The sequence below is a fragment of the Prosopis cineraria genome, unplaced genomic scaffold (assembly GCF_029017545.1).
Source record: "Prosopis cineraria cultivar Desert tree isolate PC_DT_omini unplaced genomic scaffold, ASM2901754v1 PC1, whole genome shotgun sequence".
In the NCBI taxonomy this organism is placed as follows: domain Eukaryota; kingdom Viridiplantae; phylum Streptophyta; class Magnoliopsida; order Fabales; family Fabaceae; genus Prosopis; species Prosopis cineraria.
The window spans coordinates 53138336-53145390 of NW_026555332.1; the positions used below are offsets into that span (position 1 = coordinate 53138336).

A 7055-nucleotide genomic window follows, 5' to 3' on the forward strand; every position below is an offset into this window, starting at 1 on the left:
TCTCAAGTGTATTTTATTAATTTTACAATCAACTATTTACATTTTTTTAATTGCAAACAAAAATCATAATCTATTGTTAAAATTTCAATAATTTAAAATATGTAATTGTCCTTAATATTTTTATAGAGTCCTGAATTGTCATTTTTTCAATGTAAATTGAACCTCTCACTTGATTTGAAAAAATTCGTGTAGTCAATTATAAGAAGTCATACAAAAGTACAAATGTAGCAAGAAATCAACTTACCTAAATGCTTCAAAATTGGATAATGGCCTATGGACATATGCAAGGTATTTTACCCGAGAGCTTCTTTTTGAGTTTGCCTGATTACTCCCCACGTGGATTAGTTTTAAACTAGCTACAGTAATCTTCATGTATGAGTGAATAGATATATTATTGTCTAATGATAAATCTCACTCATTATGTGTACTACGTATTTAAATTCAATAATTATTCATCAATGTCTACTAATTCCTACTAGTTTATTATTGTCTAACAAGTATCCTAAAAATGATCAGTTGAAGTTTGACTGTCTTAAAAAAAACCTCCCATGAATGAGAAGACACTAATTTTGGATTTATTCAATAAGTATCATTATGGAAATACCACATCCTCCCGTAGATGGTTTTGATATCCACTTTAGGGCAACTTTGAATGAAGAAATGGAGCACACATGCTTAACCCCTCTCTCTCCTGACAACAACGTGTTAGAGAGCCTATAGCCTTACCTGTAAGCAAGCGACAAAATTTCAAATCTACACATAACAAATCATCCCAACTTCCACATGACTGATATGAGGAATGTTAAGGGCAACCACTGAATCCCTATAATTCTGCGTAGAAATGAATAGCCAATATCAACCACTAGTTTTTTCAAGGATGGTGACAACCTCCTTGCTTTCACATTTGTATGTCTCATTATATATATAACCCCACATCCCTTTGCTTCTATCAAATCCGAAAGTTCCTCCCTCATTGTAGAATCCATATCAATGTTATGTAGCATCTGAAACTTCACTTGGCTCCCGATAAATTTCAAGCTTTAATCCTCAATAATAGACTGTAAAATATGCTAGCTTAACAATCCTCCCAATAATAGGCTTGAACTTGATTGTGAGGAAATGCAACATGAACAAATTAATCCTGAATTCCTATCATTTATGAATTGTGATGCCATTGCTTTTGTTGTAACACACTAAATTTTTTTTTAAAAAATAATTTAACTCAACCATAGTTGGGTTATGTAACAGCCCTCCTGGGTCACCACTGCCTCTCCAGGGTCTTTTCCCAGGCGCTGGACACACACATGTCACCACATGATTGCCGGCTTTCCCACTGGTGGTACAGTGGTTATTCCTCACCCCACCCTCATGGGGGTCTTTTGGAACCTCCCCAAACTCGAACCTCCAACCTCTACCACCTTAACGAAGTTGAGACGAAGTCTGGTACCATTGAGTCAACTTGACCATTTTTTTTTTCACAGGAAAAGAATTGAAGAAACGAAAGGAAACGGGTGAGTTTTTATAAAAATTCAGAGGGTCCCACATTTTTTTATTATTTCTTCTTTCCTTCCTCTCTCTCCCCCTTTTTTTATTATTATTATATATACGTAATAATTGTAGCACGCGGCGCCGAAAGCAAACTCATTCTTCTTCTTCTTCTTCCCTTTTTTTTTATTCACACCTTTCTCTTTTTTATAATAATAATAATTTAATAATATTTTTAATTAATTAATTAATAATAATTTTTTTAAAAAAATTTTTAATTTAGAATTATATCCTAAGTTATATTTAATAATTATTTTCTACTAATTTGCTTACCTCTAAATATTTTTTAAAATTTTTTAATCAAAATTAACTATTAAATTTAAATTGGGATGTTACATTTGTCATGATAAACTCTACAATGCTCTATATGAGCAGGGTCTCGAATTCTCCATCGTTGGTTTAAATGTCCTTGTATTGATATCTAACTGTGCACCTATACATACAATATGGTTTAGGGCAGATTCGCATAATAAGCACTCTTTGGGAGGGACATATAAAATAGGAACTGATTTCGTATAAATAAAACCAACACCTGATGAAATGCAGGAAGGTTGGTGATGAGGCGAGAGAATATTGCCAAGACTCCTATTATTAGTTATGAGTAGATGATACCTCTTTTTGGGACACGAACAATTCCAAGCGTGGGGCCTAAACCTATTACCTATCTCAATGAATGTTTTTTTTTCATATCAAAATTGTACTTTTGAATAGTGCCATAATACCAAGTATACATAATAAGCAAAAAGAAGTAAGATAGGCCAAGAGGAACCCACCCTCCTTGTGGAACTTTCATGAGCACGCGCGGTTGATAGGTATAGACCCTTAATCACCTAAAAGAACAAAAGAAATACTACATCAAGCATGATATTTTTGTTCCAGATGAAAACAATAACAAATGCCATCAAAACATAGTCACAAATGTTCTATCACAAAAGCAAGTCCTGGTCACCCAATACCAAAAAAGAATCAATTAGAAAAATAAAACACACATGCCATTTAAGTATTTAGTCAAAGAAACACATGCTCTTGACATTTTCCAAGCTCTCCAATATTATCCTATGAAATAGGCTAATATGACAGCCCCAGAGAAAAACTAGCCAAAATTCAACCAATTGTTGGGTAGAAAGCAAAGCATACCAAAATTGAAACACGAGGAAACAACAATAATCACATGAATATTAAAGGGCTTGATATTAAATCACTAGTTTACTTTTTATGGGAGTTATACTAAATGATAAAAGTGAAACACATCAATTGCAATTAAAGGAGTAAAAGGAAAAGGTGATATATGTTTATATCTTCATGTGTGTGTTGTCCGGGTTACAAGTAAGGAAAGAAAAAACTCTCCAGCTAAGAATAATTACCATAAGCATTTCCAATTAAAGTTATTTCCTGAAATCCAATAGTTGAAGTAAGAGTCAAGATCATTAGGATCTAGTTTGCTTCTGGGATGTAAATTTTTCATATATACGTTTTGAGGTGTGCACAACTTTGACATATGGAAAGCAACTAAATGCATGGCACTATTTGATGATAGAGAAGGTGGCAGTTATAACAACCTGACTCCCAACAACTATTATAAAGGTTCCAATAATAAATACAGGCTAAAATACAAGTTTTGTAGGACCAATAAACATAAAGGAGCTTAAAATAACATAATATTAGTTTAACAAATCATAGCAAACAATATCGTTTAGTATGATAGTCTAATTAGCTATGAGTCATAAAAGTTTTTAGTAATACAATGGAGGTTTTTGGACCAAAATGTTGCTGGGCCTATGTACTGTACTACTAAACAAGGGTGCATCATAACATAAATACAAGCTGCACAAAACATTGAATGATTGCAAGGTTATAGAGATAAATTGTCGCATATTCTTCAGACAATTCTAATAATCATTATCAAGTTATACCAACAAAATTATTGAAAGCTGTATTATTCATAAAGTAGCTAAGAATACAACCCTGCAATCTTAAGTGTCATGCAATCTAGGGCCAAACTATCTAATATAGATATTACATATTGCAGAATTTGCTCATCATTTCAATAAATTGATCAACAAATTCCAAATAAATTTCATTTTACATAAACAAAAGTAAAAAAGTGTGCTTACCCTAATTGAAAAGGCAGTAAAGTGATCAAGATCTGCGAGCATAGCTTCAAACCCTAGTGATACACAATATGCTCAGCAATCAGGAGGGTTTGTGTTCAAATATTCTCTCAAGAGTTTTGTAAACAAAAAGTCAATTAAGGTTATTAAATATTAACTAAAACTTAAGCCATAACATCTGTGCATAAAGTAGCACATAAAAGGGAATGCTATGTAGGCATGATCAAGTCTAACATACTAGCACTGTAAAGGAGAATCCTTTCAAGAGAATTCCAACCATCGAAACTAGTCTTTGAAAGAATTTGAATATGTAATTTAGGGATATCGCGCACACTATTTTTAGATTCCATAATATTGTATTATACAGCCCAACAGAAAAAAAAAAATAGATGCAAGCCAGATTATTAGCAATAGGGCAAACATAAATTCTACTTTGTTGGTGCCATAATGTTAAAGAGCAAAAAGACCAACTAATATGATGCACGCAAGTAATACAAGTTCTCTTGCAAACAACATAAAACTTCTTAGAAAAAAAATCAACTTTCTAACTGATAGGATTAGATCATCAAATCTTAGAATGTCCAACAAGGGAGACCAAATAAAGAAAATAAATAACCTTGCATTAATGTTTTATGTACAACTTGCAATCTTGATATTGACGCTAAAACTACAGTCAAGGATAAGGTATAGTCAACTTACTAGATAATCTCATGGAAAGAGATAACCCTTTGATGTTATATGTATTTGATTTAGTAAAATAGCAATTCGATAAACCAAAAGTTGTATTTTGAGCTAGTAGAGGATGTTTTACTAGCAAGAAATGTACACAACAAAATGCTTTCAAGGATATTAGCCATTTGGTGTAACACCCTCAAATTTACAAACCAATTTTTCGCGCAAGTTATTAATTCAAGAAATCAATTTTTTTTTTCATTGAACCCTTATCATACCCTTATCATGGTAGAAAAATTTCTACCATGATACATCCAAGACAATATACCACAGGTCTTAAAATATCTCAAAAAGCAATTAGAACCATGAGGGACAGACATGATCCTCATAGCATGTTATTTAAATTAGGTCATGAATCAAAAGGGACAGACATAATCCTCTTGGACATATAAATGCATTTAATAAAAAGGATTAGAGTTTACATGCTCCATAGACAAGATATGTCCTAAGTTGGCACAAGATACATTGTATAATCCAAAATAAGAGGCAACGTAAAAGATGGTGTCTCATACACCATAATTACACCTCTGGTGCTTTCTCCTCCTCGGTTCTCGCCGCTCCTGTAAAAATATTAACCACGGGGAATGAGACTTAAAAGTCTCAGTAACCAAAATTAATATGTAATGATGCATGCGGATGTAACTAATCATGCGATTGCTAAGTGGGCACACAAAACATTTAACCGAACAATATTTTCAAACAAACCGAACAAGTATTTAATTGCATGACTGCACCTTATATCCTCCTTTTCACCATGCTCGGACGCCAAATCACCCCGGCCAAAGGTGAGTTGGACCAAGCGACACGCCACTCATTGGGTCCAATGAGGGCTTACCACGTGGTAATAATTAACCGAACAGAAATTCCCATTAACACCATACATTAAAATACCCTGACAAGTCATGCATCATTCAAATATCCAAACAGGAATATATCCGAACAATAATATCTCATCATGATAAACAAAAATAAATTTTTAACCCACTTGGCAATAATTTCAAACAAGTATATACAGTATTTATTTTCAATAATTCATAATTTTTCCAAACAACAAAACAACACATAACCATTCACAAACACACTCATCACAACACATTAATAATGGTTACCTTGTGTCTTGAATAACAAGTTCCCCTTCACAACTCCTTTTTCACCACTATCTTTGTCAATATAATCTACATAATTATTTCACAATACTATATATTAATTTTACATTAAAATAAATAACTCTAATTTAAAGAGTTAGAAAGTCTAAATCTATAGTCCATATTAACACTAATTTAAGATTTATGCCTTATTTAACTTCCCAAATTCTTTTCTAAAATTCTCGTACCCTAATGAACTATTTTTTTTTTATCCTCAATTCACTTCTAGTATCGCAATTTCATCATCCTTCTACATTCTAAAAATTCATCTAAAAATAAATTAAAATTTTAGAATTATCCTGAAGCCTCAAATCACCTTTCTATAACCTCAAAAATACCTATTCATACTTAAATAAATATTTAATAATCATAGATTTATCCCTACATCTCAGATTCCACATAAATTCAACCATATAGATCTAGATTTTAACTCAAAAATTCTTAAACATGAGTTTCAACCTTAAGAAAATATTCTATAATATTTACTATATCCCTAAAATTTTAACCTATATTTTTAATCCATCATATCATCAGATTAACTATCCTATAGAAAAATCCTAATCAAAATATTTACTCTATCCTACAAAATAATCATATCACTAGAAAGCTAATATTATTTAGAAAATAACTATAAAATTAATTTTGTAATTAAATAAATTTTTAAATGCTAATCTAAACAGGAAAGTTAGAACATACCTGAAGAAAAAAGAAAATAATCCCCCCTTGCGAGAAAACGCCGAGCAACGTGAGAGGAAGAGAGAAAAATAATATAAAAATGGGATTGTGAGTCCCAAAATTATATTAAAAAAAAACTATAGGTTTGAATTTAATTATTCAACCTTTGGGCCCAAAGTTGCAATTTTCTCTAAATTGCATCTTAGCCTCTCATGCTTCCTAATGCACACACCCCCCTCCTTTTTATACATGAAGGCACCTCTTCTCTTCCCTCATCTAACCAATGTGGGACTTAGAAACAACAACCTTCCACCCCCCCCTTTTTTTGTTCCTCTACCTTCTCTTTTTTTTTAACACACACATAAAAAAAATTATTTATGTATTATATCTTAACTAAATATTGCTTATGTGATTTTAAATTAAATTTTTAAATTCATAATTAAATACCTAATCATAATATTATTTCTAAATAATCTCAAATAATATAAATTCCTATTATTATCATTTTTTTTCTCAAAACCTAAATTCCACAATTTCTTTATTATATAAAAATCAGGATGTTACATTTGGTCTATAGTGAATTATTACTTCAAATCAATTTTAGGATAAAATCGGAAGGTTTCCTTGTCACCTAGTAATGCATATTAGTAGCTAACCGTTTCACATTAGAATCCTAATTAAAAAACATGATGCGATCCATCTTTTCCCCTATTACAATATTATTAAGCTTGCTCTCAACAATATTGCTTAATAGATGCATAATAACATTTACAGATTCTTCTCAGTATTAAGGTAAAAGTATTCCACGCAAATTGGTGATTACAGATAATACCTAAGATTACAACAA

The 7055-nt window shown here is 31.5% G+C and overlaps 1 pseudogene; it reads right to left on the reverse strand.

The window, feature by feature from the left end:
- Positions 1–753: 753 nt before the first annotated feature.
- On the reverse strand, positions 754–3355 carry LOC129302445 (potassium transporter 4-like; annotated as a pseudogene).
- Positions 3356–7055: the final 3700 nt, after the last annotated feature.